The sequence below is a fragment of the Anopheles moucheti genome, chromosome 3 (genome assembly GCF_943734755.1).
Source record: "Anopheles moucheti chromosome 3, idAnoMoucSN_F20_07, whole genome shotgun sequence".
In the NCBI taxonomy this organism is placed as follows: domain Eukaryota; kingdom Metazoa; phylum Arthropoda; class Insecta; order Diptera; family Culicidae; genus Anopheles; species Anopheles moucheti.
The window spans coordinates 2,937,030-2,956,421 of NC_069141.1; the positions used below are offsets into that span (position 1 = coordinate 2,937,030).

The 19,392-nt window shown below is 43.8% G+C and overlaps 1 protein-coding gene across 2 annotated transcripts in view; it reads left to right on the forward strand.

Moving 5' to 3' along the window:
- The window catches only part of LOC128303298 (CUGBP Elav-like family member 2), a 133,037-nt gene that overhangs the window by 78,012 nt on the left and 35,633 nt on the right, over positions 1-19,392 (forward strand). The gene's annotated exons all lie outside the window — the stretch shown is intronic.

The following is a 19,392-nucleotide window of genomic DNA, read 5'->3' on the forward strand; positions in this document are numbered from 1 at the left end:
GAGGGAAAATTTATACCCCACGTGGCTGTTGTAACAAACGAGCTGAAGATGTGTTGTTGCTGAGCCATTAGGAAAAAAAGTACTATAAATCATTCTCATCATCGATGATACCGGGATGTGTGTTTCCATGTGGCGTAGCATAATTTGCAAATAATTACCTTTTGCGTGTATGTGTGTTTGTAGCTTGAAAATCGCTTCCACACCATCATCCACCTGTTTTCTGTGTATTTTGATCGTGTAGAAAATTTATGTTTGATAATCTGGGATATTTTGTTTGGCTCGGTTTGTGTATTTTGGTAACGGTGCCGTGTTTCATACGGCAGGACCGGTCCAAAATCCCATTCGGATCAATTAAAATTTTAATTTTAATAGTCTTGGTTCAGACCTGCGAACACACTGCTTGTTTCATATTTTTATTGAACAGCTAATCGAAGCTTTTATTAGAAACACAATCGAACCCAGTTTTCCTATGCTAACTTGGATTGCCAAACTTTATGGGAAGCTGACAGCAGACAGACAGTAACCTGGAGGTTTATTAACGCCAAAACGCATACACAAAAAAATTAGCTTAAAGTATGATAAATAATGTATGAAAAACATTATTGGATGGTAGTGTATAGATTCTACATGGTCGATTCGAGAAAAGCCTCAGTGACGGGTAATTTGTTTCAAGGGGATTTTGTTACTCATCTATTTCACTCGCCATTTTTTTTTTTTTTGCACAACCAGCTCACAGTTGGTGTGCCTGCGCTGATAATTACTATCTGATTGGAACAGCATTAGCGTGCATCGTCCTGCAGCCGGGACAGGCAGGGAGTAGTAGTTGCAGTATAATATGTTAGCCAACCGTATCTACTGTGCTGTAACATAATTATGTTTTCCATCATTCGCTGAGTAACAAAAACGTGCTCAGCGAGCCTGCTATTCATCCCCTATTCCAAACGAAAAACCCACATTATCACAAAATCCCTCGTTTTGTTTCGGTATTACAATGTACTTTCCCGTCGTTTTCTGTTGATATTTTCAAAACGGGGAAACGAAATTCAAAGCCGAAAAATAGATCAATCCTAAATGCGCTAAACAATCACGTGTATGCGATCGTGTATGCATTGCCGTATCTCCCGAAGGATGGAAAGCCCCTGTAATTGTGTCCATCTGCGTGGAGCACACGCCTGTACTCTAATGCTGTTGATGACTCTTAATTAAATGAAATAAAACAAAAATCTCCCAAAATCCCATCACTCTCAATACACAAATTCTTCCGTGCTTTATGCGTGTGGTGTACCCATGAAAAATGTTGTATTCTGTACTGTACATTCCAACCATTGGATTGATAAATGTAAAACATATCTACTGTTGTGTGTGTGTGTGTGTGTTTTGCCACGCACAAAACCGTGATGAAATAATATGCAACGCCATTTGTGTTGTGCCTGCGTAAATCCAATACCAAATATTGTTTCATTTTGCTGGTGCTGATTTGTGGTGTGTGTGTTTTTTTTTAAACAAATAAACGCCCGCGCGCGTGTGTGTGTGTAAATTGATAAAATATGAAAAGTCGTACAAAATCACCGAGCAGTCCATGTGGCGGAGGTGTGGGCGGTGGAGGGGGCGGAGTTGGCCCTATCTGTCCGCTGCGAAATGAGGAATCGTCCAAATCGTACCCATCGATCAGTGCAGCCTACTGGTTGCCAGCACCAACACCGACACCGTACCAAGTGCCAGGTTAGTATGGAATGGTGTAGTTGCAAGAGAAAAACGTTGACTTTAATCCTACTAATAAAATCGTACACATTTATCTTAAATTATAACACAATTGCATGGTGAGGTCCTTTTAAAAAGTTTGGGACTATCTCGATTTTTTTTTAAATTATTAGAATTGTGTTGGAAATGGAGAGTGATTTACGACTCCTCTTCCTCCAATTTTTTGAAAATTAAATCTGATATATTGATTACGAATGATACCGACAAAATTCACTAAATTGTCCTATCGGGCTGCTATAGGACCTCCAACAACAGAACTCACAAAGAAGAAAATATAGTTGAAGTTGAAATGAAGTTTATCGTTTCGGAGCGTCATTTGTCTGCTCTTGCATAAAAAAGTGCATTATTTATCCATCACACCAAACCCTGGAAGCGGGTCCTTGCACTCTCCAGCTTTTTACGTTAGCAAAAGGACATGTTCCTTTTCTACGTCGAACCTCCGCCCGCCTGCCGTAAAAGGATCGGAAGAAAGGTCGTAAAAATTTCAATTTGATCTGACATTTATTTCATTAGCGCTCATTAATTTAATGACGTACTCATCGAACTCTTCGGCGTACGCTGGGGTGTTGCTAGTGGGAGACCGGGGGACCCCTGTTGCAATTCGCTTCAGCGCCATAGCGCCCCACGGTTCGAACCGAGTTTGTCCTTCTAACTTTAGTGCAGTGTGCCTGTGCAGTTGTTCCCTAGTTTTCCCATTCTCGTTCGTTTTTTTTCGTGTGCAAAATGGATAAAAAGGGCGACAGAAAGTCCTACTCGATTTGTTCCGCTTATCGGTGAGGCGATTATTGATTGCATTGCTGCTTCCGCTTCACTGGGCACTAATTATTATGCACTTCACGGCTGGCTGGTGAGTGAGAGGAGTACTTACAAGCAGCAGGCGGAGGGGAGTGATGCTGTGGAATGGGGAAGGAAAGCACACCCGTGTCTACTCTGAGAAAGTGCCTGGCGTTCGGGAAATCGCTTAAGAAGATTCGAATCGTAAAGGGTCTTTCGTCGGCAGGGTAAACCGTCGGTCCTCTCCAAGGAGTTGTCTTCCAAACGAACTACTGCACGGGTGGGTTTGTTGCGGAGCTTCATTACGACTATTGCAGCAGGTCGTCGGTACAGAGGGGAGCAATTGCGAGCAACACTGCCATGTACATGGTCTGTAATGAGGACTTGCCCAAACCGGGAGCTCTGGTACTGCAGAGTTTAGCCCACTCGACCCTCTCAAGAAATAGTGAAGCAAGCAGAAGAAAAATGTCTTTCTAAAGACACTAGCGCACTGCTCGTTGGTGCTTCGTTCGTCTGCTTCGTTGAGTGGAGTTTAATGAAAATGACTTCCTCTTTTTTTAAGGAGACTCGAAGAAGAAGGGTGAGCCTCTTGTTTCAGGACGAAGATAAACTTTGCGACACTTAGAACGCGACTGTTTGCTTCGTACGAAATCTACATGGTAGTTTTTCCGTCCCATCGACAAAGTGCGCAGAGCGGGCGGACGAGTTTTGTCCTCAATTTGTGGAATTAATCGGTGGAGAAGTTGGAAGACTGCGCAGAAACTGACCAGATCCATGATTCCGAAAACCAAGTAACGTACCATCCCTCGGGAGAATCGGTAAAGACGTGCCAAAGATGGGCATTTTGGTGCGGTGGAAGCTGTAGTTTATGTAATATGAATATCAATTAATTTACCATCTTCTCCGCCGGATTCGGTCTCGGGAGTGGCTTAAGCCGGACGTGGTGTGCAGGAAGTCCCCACTGCCATTACGTTTGATTCTGGAGGGCGTGTGTGTGTGTTTGTATGCATTAGTGCGACAGCATCTCTCATCTCAATACAGAGAGAGAGAGCGCCATTTCCCTTACGGAATTGAACCGAAAGAAGCTGCAGTGTGTTTAGCTTGTAGCTTTTCTTTCGTTTGTTCCTGGCCCAACTGTGTACGTCATTTTCTTGTAGGATACGTCTCTACCACCACCACCATGCACGTGGTACGTGACTTTTATTCTTGCTCTGTTCGGTTGTTGCATATTTCTTTCCATCCTCCCACGGGATTGGAACCATAGGAAAGAAAGTTGTTGTTAGCTGTCCACGTAGCCGTCGTCGTCGTCGTCGTCGCCGTCGTAATGGAAGTGTTTATGTGCATAAGAAAACAGTTTCTCGATGACTACGGTCAAAGCAACGGTTTCCGGTTGGATGGATTATCTCTAACCAAAAAAAAACATGGTGAAAAGCTTAAAACAACATGCCACGTTTTATGTACCACTGCTCAATTGACGGTCATTGTTAGCTAATTTCTTTTTTCTGTGGTTCAATTTCGCTAGCTGACAGTTGTTTTTGGTGTAATGGAATTGCAATAGGGCTTCATTTGTAAGGAGGTACAGCTATGGCAGGGCAACTCAATTGCTAACACGATGATAAATCTTTAAACTATTTGCAACTTTATTTAGGAGTCGTGGAAGTTTTCCGCGCGGTTTTTTTTCGCAATTTAATGTGAATCTTGTTTCAAACGGCTAACCTTTTAAGACGTATCGAAGCAAGTTCTAAGTTTTTTCTTTCCTGTAGTGGAAAGGTACGACTTCCAAAGTTTTCATTTTTTTCTGATAAAATCTTTCACAATTTCGTTCCACTGTTCGCTCTCCATCTGGGCATCTTTTCAATGTTTCACTTCCCTTTATGTGAACCATTCGGCCCTTTGGGTAAGTTGCTGCAACAAATCGGGAAGCAGAATAAGAAACCTTGCATCTCGGCACTATAATAACTTTATTATGTTATACACCGGTTAAAAAAAGAGGGCCGGTGGTATGAAAGGGAGGGTCCGCTTGGACGCGCGCATCTTCGCAAACATCTCCTGCAACTGGTCCAATCTTTTACAAGAGCGCGCGTAAACATAACCTCAATAAACCAGAACACCGGTTCCGCAGCCCGATGTCCCGATCGCATCATCTTGTGAAGAATGTTGCATGCACATGAGAGTATCTTAAATCTAGCCCCCGCTTCTCATATGGTTTCATACGCTTTCATCTCGATTATTTTCTCTTGCTTGTTCTTTTGCGCTTGTTCGAGTGACTCACGGAGGTTTGCCTTTCGGGCGAAGAAGTTCTGAAGAAAATAAAATCTCTTCATCTTCGGCGCCGTGTGACCCTTGGCGTTTCCTTTTTTTGTTGTGGTGTATTTTCGGTGATGCCGCGACTCCGAGCATCCGTTTCGACTTTCCTCAAGGTTTGCCTTTCGTCATGTGTTTACGCTTGGATATGGTTACGCTTACGGTACGCGCACAATTCGGTCCATTCATTGAGACGATTCGGTCGGCAGATTGGTAGCTAAGAGTAGGTCATTTCGGTTTCAGTAAGAACTGCTTCCACCAACGCTGTGCTGTGTCCTCCACCCGCGGAAGGTTTGGTCTCGAGGAGTCGTTTCCGTTTGCTCTTTTTTTGCGTTTGGGGTGTGTTTTAGATTTATTTGCTCATCCATCGTAACGCCTTGTATCGATATAACACAACATCGGTTCGGACTACAGCTCCGCCGATACAGTTTTGAAGAAGACAAACTGTGTCTCATTTGATGATTCAGAAGATTTGATCTGTCCGTTTATTTGCTTTCTTCTTGCACAAACTCCCTTTTTTCGTGGTTGATGCACTGAACAAACTGCCAAAGATTTGTTCTAGCTCGAAATTCGATAACAAACCGGTTCTCTAGCACTTGCTACAGGTTGCAGGATCGTTGTTTGTATGTTTGCTTAGTTCTGGTCACAGTCTGCTCTTCGAAAAGACACCGTCCAAAGAAAAGATGCTTCGTGCTTCATCATCTGACATTAGGAGAGTTCATTGGGAGTTCGCATGGTTCGGTGCCCCGAAATGTCTCAGTGCAGATCCAGTGTTCGTCGGGATTTTTAAATTTATTTCTCGTATCGAAATTGCAAACTTAAAACCATCCACACATCGCTACACACTGAGCGAACGAAACGAAGTGTGTCTTGAGTTGGTCCTTCCTTATCTCGTCGGGCGGTAAACCAATAAAATCGAAACTTTACCCTTTCGAAGATTTTTTCTTCTTGAGTATTTTTGAGCTGACAAAATGATGCCCATCCCCGATTGCATTCCGCCCAATTGCAACTGTTTCCGAGCCAAGTGCACCACTTGGCAGCAGCAAGCTAGCAAGTGTGCGGGTGCCTAAACAAATGAGAAAAGTTTAGTCCTACCGACTACCGAGCGAACGGAAGGCAGAAAGGAGGGCAGTTGACCGATTTTCCGAGCCAGAATAATGTCTTTTCAATACGCACGCAAATGTTTTTGCGCCATACTTCGTCCCAAGGTGGTGGAAAAGATATAAAATCCGTTCGATCTAAAGTGGATCAGTTTATGTTTTATGCAATTTTGCTTCCAAAGTGCACCAAGTTTCGCGGAGATCCAGTTGGCAGCCAAACTTTACAGGATCTGTCTCGGGGTTTGTTGCACGCAAGATAAGTCATTGTCGCGACGAAGCTAAAGAAAAGTTATTTGAGACGTACGTATTGTCGTTTATATACTCTAGAAAAAAGCAAAACTAAGATGCTGGTTTTGGAGAGCAAAGTATCGCAAACTTCGTAAGGCTGGAATTCAATGCAGAGCTAAGCCAAAAAGAAAGCTTTATAGATCCAACAAAGCCACATAAAATACTGTGGGGGAAATTTTATGAAAGTTTTCTTCCTTGTTAAAATTACTACTAGTTTGATTATTTTATTCTTATGGCCTAACTGACCAGTTTCCCAAATACCAAATTGTATTACGGCTTATCTCACCATCAATTGCAACTTGCAACTTAAGCAATGTGAATATTTATAGAATCCATAATTCATTAGATAACTGTAAAATCAACAACAAAGCGTTTGAAACACTGTGAAATTTCATAGAACAAATAAAAAATCAGCCGTAACTGAATGGTCCTTCAAAAACAAAAGAGTTATATGTTCCCAAAACATCCTTACTCACCCATTCATTAATGCTTATCCGCATTGAAGTGTGAAAGTAGGGCGAGAAAGATATGGAAGAAACATGTTTATAAGCCAAATCGAACTCCAAACTCTTCCCATCCATTCTTAAACCCAATGCCCAATGCTCAATGCCGTCGGATCGCTGCTGCTTCGTCTGGCAGGGCGGCGGATATCGGTTGCAATTTTTCCTCCCGGTTCATTTTTCACCGTTCGGTTAGGGTTGAAGATTTTCTGCCGGAACAAAACCGAGAGCTGTTCGACCGGCGGAGCAACCAACGTGTGTCGTATATTGCGATTAGTTATTCTAGCCTTTTGCTCTCCGGTGTTTGTGTTGATTGGAGGGAAAAGAAATTTATTTTACGACATGCAGAGGAAAATCGTACCCGAATACTATGGTTCAACATATTTCGAATCGCACCATCTCCCCCGGAAACCGTGTACACTCCGGGACCGGAGATACCACCGAGAGTGTGCAGTTTTGCAAGAGGTGTGCTCTTGATACGTGGTTGGGGGTGAGTTTTATGTGTGACTTCCTTTCGGGGCAATATTGAGAATCGAGTGCAAGAGAAAGAACCCCCTCTCTGTTGCTCTGTTCTACCGAAAATCAGCGTGGTTTTCGAACTGCCTCGTATCAGTAGCGTCCGGAAAAGAAAAGGTCCCTCCAGCAGGCACTAGCTCTGCACCGTGCCGGTGATCGTGGCGAAAGAACTTCTGCTTTCGGTGTTTAAGATCAACCCCCCTTACCAACCGAGAGCAGAATAATGGAAGCTATCGGTTAAGCAGAAAGCAAAAGAGAAAAAATAACCATTAGAGCGTAGCCAGAATGAATTTATGCGCCAATAAAAGTGGCAGTCCGAAAAACGCTCTCGGTTCATAGTGCAAAATGTGGATGACTTTTCTCGGGCGATTTTCAGTGCCGGAAAAGTGAAGTCTTCCGTTTTGTGTGCCCCCTCCGGTTACGGAACCGTACGAGGAGGAAATGTATCTTCGGGAGGGTCCAGACAGGGAGTTAGCGTGGAATCTTCCGAAAACGTTTCGAACGAAATCACGGAAACACGAAGTGCTGCAGCAACCGGCAATAGTAGTAGCAGCAGCAGCAACAGCAAAGCATAAATTCATTCGTACCTTGACGCTTTGAATATGGTCAAGTTATGTTAAAAGTTTTGGCTGGTTGTGGCTAAAGTTCGAAACACTGTACCAACGCCTGTTTTTTTTCTCCGGTCCTCCGGTAAGGTTAGTGCATTTCCAATTCTACAACACTGCAGCACACGTTTCACGGATGTATGTGTCCGTGCTTCCACCGTGCATTGTTCGTTTCTGCACTTTGGAAAGCTCCGAAAATCAATGGGGTGCGATTTATCTGCATCCTGTTCCTGTGTCCTTTCAGCTTTTCAGCTGCCGTTGCTGTTTCGGGCTTTTCGATGAGTTTTTCGTTTCAATTTCGGATAATAATATCAGCTTGAATTTTTTGGTTGGTTGGAAAGATAGGAATGGTAAGGTGCTATGAGGAATGCCACGACTTGTTGTTAGGAAATGGCTTCCGATCGTATTGTTGGATGGTGTTTCTCACTTCACAAAAATGAAATGAATGATTCACAACCACTACGTGCTACGGGAATTCGTTTTCTTTCGTTTATATAAAGTTTGAAGATGATAAGAGAAAGCTTTCTGCAGTTTTAAAAATGTGCTATAAATTACTTTCCGATGTCTGTTTCATTCTTTAAAAGTCATGAATGATTATGCATTTACTGCCATACCAATTTTGCTCACGTTAAAGAAAACTAAACCTGCAAGATGATGGAACAAATTGTCTTCTCAGCGGGTTCAGCTCGGGAGAGTAATGCATTAGTGGCAGATGAAAAGCCCTAAAGACACGAACAAGTGTGCTCTGTCACTAGGTATTTAGCAACATTATTTTCCTCCCATCACACGGTTCAGCAAAACAGCAAGACAGCGCCGCCGACAAGTGCAGGGCACGGTGTATTTAATTAAATTAAATCGTTCAACGTCGATCTTTCACTACTCTTTCCCGTGGTGTATGCGTGCGTATACAGCGTCTTAAAACGGCGAAGAACCAAGACACTTCCCAACAGGGCTGGGAGAGGTAAAACGAGGCAAATGCGATGTGGTGTTAATGATGGCAGAGTCGTACCGTCACACATGATCTTGTGACAAAAAAAGGGGGAAATATTGGGGCGCCTTCATTCTTAACGTACGAAAAACACATCTGCTAAAACTCCGCGATGGGAGCCCATGTGCTGATGAACACCTTTACCGAATGAAGCTGTTCGTGCGTGTCAGAGATTTGAGGCACGTGACAAAAAGGGAACTCGCTGTTGCGTTTCTGAGGTCGCGGACATGGAAAACTCGTGCCATCACACACTGGCAAAGGCAACTGCGCTGACCGCATAATGTGACAACCACCACCGGGTTTGTTGTCTTCATTAGAACCTATCACAAATCTAGTTTGCTACCACCGATTAACGGAATGCAAACGAGAACAACGACCGGCCACGGCTGCTGGAAAGGTGCAGCACTACCGCGTGCAACAATATTTAGCTCCAGGGCTAGTACGCAATCCACGTGACAGTATTATTTTTTTTTCCCCGACTCCGTTTCCATCACTGGCGACGACGGGGTGGGTGAAACTTTTGATGTCGTAATCCTAACGAGATTTGCGTGACTTGTTTATTAGCTGTTAGTTAGCGGGAGAATCTGCTCGTTTGCTACACTCGCGTAACGCCAACAGCAGCAGCGCAACCGTAGAATAATAATTGCGTTGATTATTTTGTGCTAAAACACATACCCACATTCGTTATGAATATGGTACGGCTAGCAAAGGGAGTTAAATCTCCGTATGGAACGGTGTCTGTACTTGTACTAGAGCAGTTACAGCATCGATATATCAATGTTGAAGCAATGGGAAACTTTTCTCATTCACCGTCGCTCAGTTTGCAGTGAAATGAATGCGAATGAAAGTTTTTCGATTGAAGTTTCCGTAAAAAAAAACCCCACAAATGGATGAATGATAAATAAACAATCATTGCAAGTTTTTAATTTGTTGTCTCCGCTTTGGCAGATGGTACTTCTGCTCGAGTGAAATCGATGATACAAACTTTATGCTGTCACTGACAAACTTATTGATCGTACAGATTTATCATCATTTTACTTCCATTACTAATATAGTTAGCTTGGTTTCAAATATATTTGACAGTATTTGCACAATTATTATGATTTTTTGTTACCTATAACGATAGTTTTGCTTAAGCATCACATCCAACTGTCGTGTCGTCTATAAAGCTTGCTCATACAGCTAACATTGGGATTCGTAAATGTAAATAGCGAAACGTTTAGGAATGTACGTACGAGAAAGGGCAACACCTAACGCGTATTCTTCGCACGTTCATGCTAATGAAGAAGTAATGTGAACACAATTTCGAGCGTTTGAGGTACTACAGGGATTTAATATGTTTGAATGGTATGCATCCGGTGTAAAGTTACATTACAGTTTAAATATTTTGATTCCCTCATATTAAAATTAAATTAAGTCATACGTGCAATAAAATATCGCGGCTTTAATACCTGTTTCTATTTAATATATTTGAGATATTTCTATTATTCACTTCCGACGTTTTGAATCGAGACTCTTAAAGTTGTGAGCAAATTGAACGAGTAGAAGATCCTATAAACAATCAATATTTTGATGTCGAACCTATGAGATATCTTTGCAAAACTCTTGTCCAACACTCGTAGACGGACATTGTGTCAATCGGTACTGGTCGTAAAACACGATAGTTCAATTCTTTGGGAAAGTAAACGTATCCCGACCGTCATCACTGGCATGGTAGATCGCACTGTTATCGTCTCCCTTACAAAATGACCCATAGCATATATCGTTTTCACACCCGATTAATAAATGTTTGTTTTCTGTCGTTTCTTCTCTCTCTTTGTAGGTAAGTGAGCGCAAAGATCAACCCCTGTATGTCGAAGGGTCTCCGATGTCTTCCAAGAAAAAGGGCTGAAATGTGTGGCGACATGGTTTGTTTTAGTTCCGGCCTTGAAAAATATTAACCTGGCTGTAGAATTCATCGAAACTGATGAACTTTAACACGATATGAGTGGAAACAAACGTTATAAGAGCAGAAATTTGTTACGAGATCACGCCGGATATATTTCACTAACGTAGCAAGGCAGAGAACAAGGGAATATCTAATGTGATTTGTTTCATCGCGACATTAAGGCATGGGTTTCATTGTTATTGCATTCCTGTACACAAAAGCGAGCGAAAAAAGCGTATCTGCATTGGCTCAACAACTCTGCGACTTTACAATAGCAATAGTAAAATTCTTGAAACCTGCTATTAGCTAGCGATGACAAAAAAAATGAACGCGATGCATCCACTGGATTTATGTTGCCCGCAGTCTCGGCGGGTTGACTGAAATACGATGCAGAAAGAATGAGGGAACAAACAGCAACAACAGAACTAAGTAAACGAATGGAATGTACTGACCGAGTGCAGTCGAGGGACATGTTTGGGTGAGTCGTCCACGGACCACGAGAGTGAGAGTGATGGCCGAGCGGAGTCCAAACCAGCAAATTACCAGCTGTACGTACAGCCCTTTGTCTCTACGGCAACGGTTCTGCCAACAGCCCTGCTGTGATGAACATCGGTTTTTATTCCCGTTCGTTCGGTGTCAATGTTGGCCCTTGGCCAGAGGGAAAGAGATAGCGTGTGTCCATGGCCGTGGTGGTATGTGAGTATGCGTGGGTCGTTTGCAGGGCCAAAGCCGCGGAACACACTAATCTATGACGAAGTCGTTTTAGCACGAGATTGAAAGCATCATCCCGTTCGGTCCGGTCCAACCTTGGGCGGCTGCTCACTCCCCCACCGTTAGGGAGGCGATTAGCGCACTTTAAATCGACTTCAATTGCTGCCAGCGAACGAAGCAGCCGGTAATGGTGGGTGGATGCGGTAATAAAATTGCTACGATTTCATTCTATAGCGCCCGCGCTGCATCGATCGTGGAATGGAAGCGAATTGCAGTGGGCAAAACGGAACAACTATTGCACTCGATTGTGGAATAAATCGAATTCAACTATGGGCGTGTGGTGTTGGTGTTGGTGGTGGACAGTCGAGTAAGAACTGCAACTGCAGTAAACTGCAGAATTTGGTGTGTGGTTTAACTCGCTTTGTTTGCTAACTACTATCACCACACCGAAACCAAAAATCTCACCCAAGCTGAAAGCGAAATACGGAGGGTAGCAAGCATTATGTAAATGTGATTTTGATTGCATTATGACGCATAAATTGCGAAAAGAGCACCAAACCCGGAAGCATGCTGATCTCAAGTGGTGCAGTCGAGCAATGAAACAGAAAAAAACACCCACCCCAGAGGGTAACTTATTGCTATCGATTGCATTTCGCAGCGCCTTTTTTCATCATCTCCTGCCTGATGGCAGCAGCATCATCATCACGTATAGTTTATGCATTTGACGTAGTGCGACAAAAGCCCCGTCGAGTGCTATTGATTATGAAGTGGTGGCGGGCAGCGGGCTCGGTGCGCTGTTGCTAGGATGTACCGAGGATGTGAACGGAAGGCGGACAACAGTCCACTTAACATGTTATGTTGAACGCACACTATATAGTGTGTCAATTGGTTTTCTCGCAACCGCCGACACCGCACGTTTGACGATAGCCGATGAATGATGGTACTTGCGCAAGGTGTGACATGTGACAATCGAATGTTGCACATACTACGAGCCTTCGAGTGTTTGCTCGACTCCCTTTGGGAGTGAAGTTTGTGCAGTAATGGAGTAAGAGGGTAACGTGTGCCTATTTTACGAGAAGCCGGAGCATTAATATTCCTCTCGTTTGCGGTTTCTTGCCAATACCCAAATGAGATGAGTTATTCTTTTAAACCGGTGTAGCCCATTATTCTGATGGTCCGCTGTCTTTAGACACGAGGCTTATAAATTTAAATCGAATGCAAAACATGTTCATAAACCACTCTAACCGGGCTGTACCTGCATTATCGGCAGACGCGTCCACACTACCTTGGGGAATTCGTAGCCGTAGTTTACAGAGCAAACAGATTAGCCCCTTTCAATTCCACCACCACCTCCCTTCTGTACCATGCGGGGCCAGGACCAGGAGGGTTGCATTATTCAAAAACCAACGTTGCACCGACTCGTTAGCATTTGCTTACAATATTTTACACGCACTTGTAAAGTGAAAATCTAGGCCGACCGACCATCCAACTGCGGGGGTGCGTATTTGAGGGTTTGAGCGAAGTAAAATGGAGCAAAATGGCTAATTATTTAGGTTTTGTATTTGCCGTCATTTAGCGTGTGCGTTGTAAAATGCATCCGAGTGGTCACACTCGTTGTAAAACGGTTCACAAACACGTAGTGTACCTACTTACCGTTCGTACGGCCGGCTCCCTTTGTTGTACCCATTTCGCTGCTCAACATTTTGGTGCACTTTGGTGTATAGGGCTGCGATTGGTAAAAGGACCATTTGCAATATTGCGCAAAACGGACAGCCGAACTTGGTACACGGGGAAGCCACCCCAGGTTGAGTATTACAAAAGTTGAATGCTTTCTAATCGATTAGTTTCGGTGATGGAATTACTTACGATATTCGTGGAAAATGGAAGGCTTTTGTTGCCGCGTACTGTAAACATGATTGGGTGAGTTTTTGGGTGCGCTTTTAGACTGCAAGCCTTTCGGGTGTTCTTTTATCCCGGTCCAAGCCATCTATTAGTGTTGAACCTTTCGACCCAGTGACGGTATGCGCGCGTGTATATGTGTGTAGTTTGTCGTATTTGGTGGCGGTTCGGAAAAGTGTGTCACTGGATCACCACTTTCCGTTGGTACTACGAGGAGCCTTTGGGGCCGTTTCCGAATGGGAATGCATAATCCTCGCTTGAAATATGTATTTTTCCAATGTCCGGAAGTTTCCTGGTTTGTTGTTGTTGTTATTGAACTACATAGGATGCCTTTTTGTGATGCTGATGTTCCCATCTATTCAACGATTGACCAACGAAACAGGTGGGGGAGAAGGAACGGGCCACATACATACACACACTGGACAGGAAGGTGCCCAGCTAAACTAATATTTTCTACCCTGCACTCCCAAATCGGCCGTATCCTCCATGTTATCGGCTTCGCTTGTTTGCGTAACGCGGTTCGAAACTGTGTCTGTAGGTAAATGGCCGGCGTTCTTTATGAGGGATGAATAATAATGACGCCGGCGGAAATCCTTTCACCGGATGCGGTACGCAAACGGGGTTGGGGAATGGGAAGGGAAGAGGGAGCACAGGATCCCACCCGCCATTAGTCGTGGGTTTTTCGTGACCGCATCATCGAAACCACCTTCCCCTGCTCTCCAGAATCACATAATTTCCTCCCGCGGGAGACGGCGTGAGCGATGGGACATGAAACAAATTCCTTTTTTGAGCATGGGAGGGAAAACGATGGGATTCCCCTTTCCCACCCACCATCCAACTCCACCACGGTCCGGTTGAGTGCCAACCGGTTTCGTCGCGTGCAGTGATAAACGTTTTCAGAATTAATCTCTCGCACGCCGTTGGGAAAATGGATTAGTGCTGGTCACCGAGGGCTGATCCTTGTCCCACATTTGATACCGCTTCCATCCTTGACCATACACACCTCGCGATGATGCGTCTGCCGGAACGGCGGCCGGGTCTTAGTGTGGCTGTACGAAAATTTATCCATATTCCCGTCTGCGTACGCCGGATGTACACCGAGAATTCATCGTTGTCGCAAACGAGTGCTGTGATAAACTTCGCCAAACGAGAACAATTTTGATGGAACACGTTTCCGTTTTGGCCGGGGGTTTTGGAAAATTTTGCACCACTTTTCCGTGCTTTCCGTACCCACACAAACACACAGTGGAAAATGTGTGACTGTGGCCTGCCTTGGAAGGAAGGATGTGGAGGTCACTTTGCCGGGTGAATGAATGAGTTAAATTCTAGTAGCTAGTAGCAAATTGAATAACGCGACCACAAAAGCATTCGGCTTGCCATTCCCGGGTATAGCGAAAACGGTTGTGGCTAAATTGTGTAGGTCCAACTTTTATTCCGTGACATACGGAGTGAAAAGTAGTCGTGTGAAAATTAATTCATAAAACTAGAACATAAATTCAATTTGCACAACCTAATGATTTTTCGAGTGTGGCAAGTAATTTTTGCCTGTGATGTGGAGTAGGTTGTTGTGCGAGGTTCCACCGCACAGGCTACTGCCCTAGGTACGGTAGCAAGAGCTCTTCTGTGTTTGTTTGTATATATGAATGAAGGACGTAGTTACCGTATCAAATTTTGTGATGACTTCTGTCTGGGAACCCGAGAGTTCTTCTTACGTCAGCGGCTATTACTGTGTGTATATGAATGAAAGGCATATTTCATTCGACTTCCACTCATTCTTCAACCCCAGAGCATAATTTCACATCGAGCAAAGCCCCCACATGAAACAGATGAGTTTTCTCTGAATGAATAGTAGATGTGCTGTTGAAATTGGATTTTACAATAGAGCACAATTCGTAAAACCATTTAAGAACCCTTCACAAATGATCCGTTTCTATATGCTCCGGTGTGAGAGGATGTCGAAAGAATGGCGAAAGTCCTGCTTGGGTTTAACAAATTTTAATGTGCCATGTACAGCGTTCAAACACTTCATCTAAATTTAGATCCCGTATCGGCTAAATAGAAAGGATTAACTGTTCCATTCCAGGTCGGTTTGTTTGGACTTTTTTGTCCCGGCCGCTCATTCACATTTTATTAGGGGTTAACATTCCACTGCCTTACCTACAGATCATTCTCCAATTTGTAATCACGGTCCGAGGCATGTGAGTTCATGCCTGATGAGAAAGGAACCTTTGTATTTAGAATGTTTGACATTTCATTTGTATTTATAAAACATATTAAATATTTAAAATAATTTTTCAAAGAATAACTTTCAAAACTGACTAAGCGTTTTCATGCCTTTCAATTCTAAAATTTTAAAGAATACGCCTGACATTATGCAATGCGCGTCACAAAATATTGTTACTTCTTGCAAACACTGTACCTTAACAGGAATCATTATTTATTGATGGCACTAGTAGATAAATCGGTATACAAATCATACTCCTGGCCTCAATGCAAGACCAACTCCTTCTACTAAAGCGAAATACGCTAGAGTACTCTCAAAGTCATAAGAAAAATGCGAAGGGACACAAGTTTTTGACCTCGGAACATTTTCCCATTATGCAGTTCTAAATAAACATGAACCAAACCGCATTCCGCTTTTTTGTGTTATTTTGTTTTCGTTCTTGTCAATAGTCTTCCAGTGGCACACTGTGTGACCCGGAACTTTTGCTATCTGTCTTTGCTTGGCTGATCTATGCTGCATATGCAACATGCCCTGGCTGCCGGATGTGGTAATCGTTTCATCGGTGTTTGGAGTGCTTTTGTGTGCGTGTGAGCGAGGCAAAACGACGCTGTACAGGCGCTTGTCTCGGCCATGCTCTGCCTTTAGGCCCCTCCGGGTTATGATTTCAATCTGTCTGATTAGATGCAAATGTACATGACCGTAGAGACGTTGGGTTTCTCGTCGCTTCCGACGCCACGTTGAAGCATGTCGAAGCCCCGATACGGAAGCGAAGACGTCGTAGAAATGGATGTACATCGTACTTGTGCCGTTTGAGATGGTCCAGTGCCAAGGAATGGAAGTGCGTCAAGCCAACGCGACGACGTAAAGGAAGCGAATGGGTTTTTGGGAGATAGTTGATAGAGCTATGAATAGTGCAAGTACTGGCTCTGGGGCCATCAGGGATGGATATACACGGACGGATACGTCGTCGGTGCAGCTTTCTTACCAGAACGGGAAGTAGCGTGTGTAGAAATTGGGCCTAGACTTCCACACTTGCACAATCCGTAGAAGCAATGGTTACAATTTCCGTCACCAGTTCGTGTCCTTTCTGTCTTCTTCTGTCGATCTCTAACCGCTTCGGAATCAGAAAACTGACCTTCTCATTCAGCACCAGTTGGTGCTTTGCGGCTTCTTGTTGTATCATTATCATTGCCATGGTCATCACGATCGTCTTTATTTTCCCACCGGATTGCAAACTCCTGACGACGGCAATGGATACGAGACGTCCTGCACCGGCTTCGGTAAGGTTGGTGTAAAGATAATTGAAAGAAAATACCCAGACCCTAAACGTACGTTTGAAGGTTGCTTCAAACCGACAAGCAACGGCCCCAAGTGACCGTTTGATAATGCCACCGTACCATTTGCACCGGTTGCCGATTTTAATGATTCGTAAGGAAATGTCTGCTTTAAACGATCGGTATAAAGGATTATAAATTCATTATCCAGGTTGAGATGTGTGAGTGTAGAAATAAGATTTAGAGATGTTGATGCCCCGTTTCTTGGTATTTCTTGAACCAATAAAGAGATTCAACCCTAATACAACAAGGGATGGATTACGGTCTCTCTTGTGCATTAATAATCAAGCATCTCTTGTTCAGCAAAACCCTGCAAAACTACTACAAATGCCAACTGAGAAAGCTGTAAAGCAGCTTATACCCTAAGCTATTTCTTTCGCTGAATCCCATAAACTAGCAAAAGCCTTTAACTGGCCTTTAACGCCAATAGAGAATCCGTCGGACACGAAAGAACTTAATAATTGTTCTGTGTTTCTATTGACGATCTTTGAAATATTGGGGTAAATTATGAAGTTTTTTAAGCGAAATTTTCGTAGTGGAATAGTTCTAGTTCCCTTAAGAGGATTTCGGGTGCCTGTGCTGTAAGACTTAAGAAAGTCGAACACATCATACATTAAAGCCATGTATTGCTTTCTGGAGTTGAGGTTGTGGAGTTGAGGGTGTTGGAAAGCTGCATTTGTAAGTGATGTGAAACCCAAGAATGGAACAAAACCTCGTTATTCTATTGCCCAAGCACACTTGTGCTCCGTGTGTCCACCTCCAAGCACCTCTGAACTTTGGACATGAATACGACCAAACAGGGTTTTGCAAAACAAATAAAGCGTGAATGAGCTTGGAACGTTTAGGAAAACTTCCCGGGCAAAAGATCGGACAGAAAGTTCTACTGCAAGCACCGAAGGGTAAGATGGGAGGACTGCCGTCCTGTTTCTGGTATCATGTGGCAGGCGCATATAAGCGACCTCTGTTCGCCGTGGTCCGAGGTGCACTTTGTTCCTCTTTTTCCCCGCTTTGCGAACAACAAAACCCGGGGAGTCGAGTGGTGGTTGGGCTTGCGGTTGACTCCATTGCATGTTGGGTTTGTTGTGCTTTACCCGAGTACCTCATGAGCCTCTCTGATGCTCATCTGATAGTGATGCTGTTATGTTGATGTTGCTATGGTTGCGGTTGTTGTGGAGAAATCAATACCAAACTTACGCTGTGTTTCGGAGCTGGAGCGTGCCGGTCAAAAGCGAAACTAAGACCAAGCGTATGCTTGAAATTGTCTGACATCATGCTTCTGGTGGGGTATTTATTCGGTCTTTCCATCGATAGAATTTAAAAAAATAGGTTTCTTGCTGCAAGAATTCTGCTTCATTTAAACCCCATACAAACAGATCCTGATAATCGAATGTGAATGATCGCTTTGTGGTGCATTTTGTAAATGGCTTTAGCTTGTTACAAGTCCTGCTTTAAACTGCACCTCGCAACTCTCCTAAGCGTACTGGGTAGGGAATGTGTGAAATAATAAATTTCTGTCTGTCAAAACAGCAGATCGGTTCTTCCGGTGTTGCTACCAGCCATCCAGTTAGAGACGTCAGTCGCACCGAGAAGTCGGAATGATACATACCACTCTGTCTGGGTGTGTTTGTATTTTTATATCTCCTTGACAGTGTATCAGGTGTTGCGGAGAACGTGTTACGTCGAGTTCTTCGGCCATATATCGGGCGAAGGATGAAGCTGTTGGTGTACGTGCCGAACTGTAAGGAATACTTTCTGTGCAGTCCTGCTCGGAGAAATCAGCTCCCACCGGTATTATCACCAGACCGCAAACTATCCAATAGTGAAGGGATGAATTTATTTTCCTGATCTCGAGGTTAACCATAAAGCAGTGATGGGAGAAAAAAGCCCGGTTCGCATTTCTTTCGCATCCCCCATTTGCCCCACTCCAGCATACGCTGGGTGTACCGAGACCTACCAAAGAAGTGTGCATGGGTTGGTCATTTGTTGGTGGTTGATTTCTTAACCTTTTTGTCTAGCACAGTGGTTTTCGTGTTTCGGACCAGGAATGATTCATGGGATATGGTTGGTATTTTTTCCCTCTGCTTCTTTCTCCCTTTGGGAAACCACACACCGTAAGAAACAGAAGTCACGCACGTTGCATCCATCTCGACCGAAGATTACCCATCATTTTATCCTTGCTATTTTCCTCCCTACTATAAGAGAAAAAAAAGGAGGAGGTAAAAAATACAAGGTGATGATAATGTGTTTGCTGGCTCGAAAAGTAATGACCCAGCGTTTCGGGGTTTTCTTCCATGTCGTCGCCAAAACGCATGCGAGTGATGTAGTTTAAGGTCAGTGCAAAACATTTACGACAACGCTTCTTGGATTTTCGGACGTGCGGTCTGGCGCGAAATGGTCCCAAGATGAAGATAAAAGTCGGGTGGCAATTAATTTATGGCGAAACAAACCGAACTGGACGATG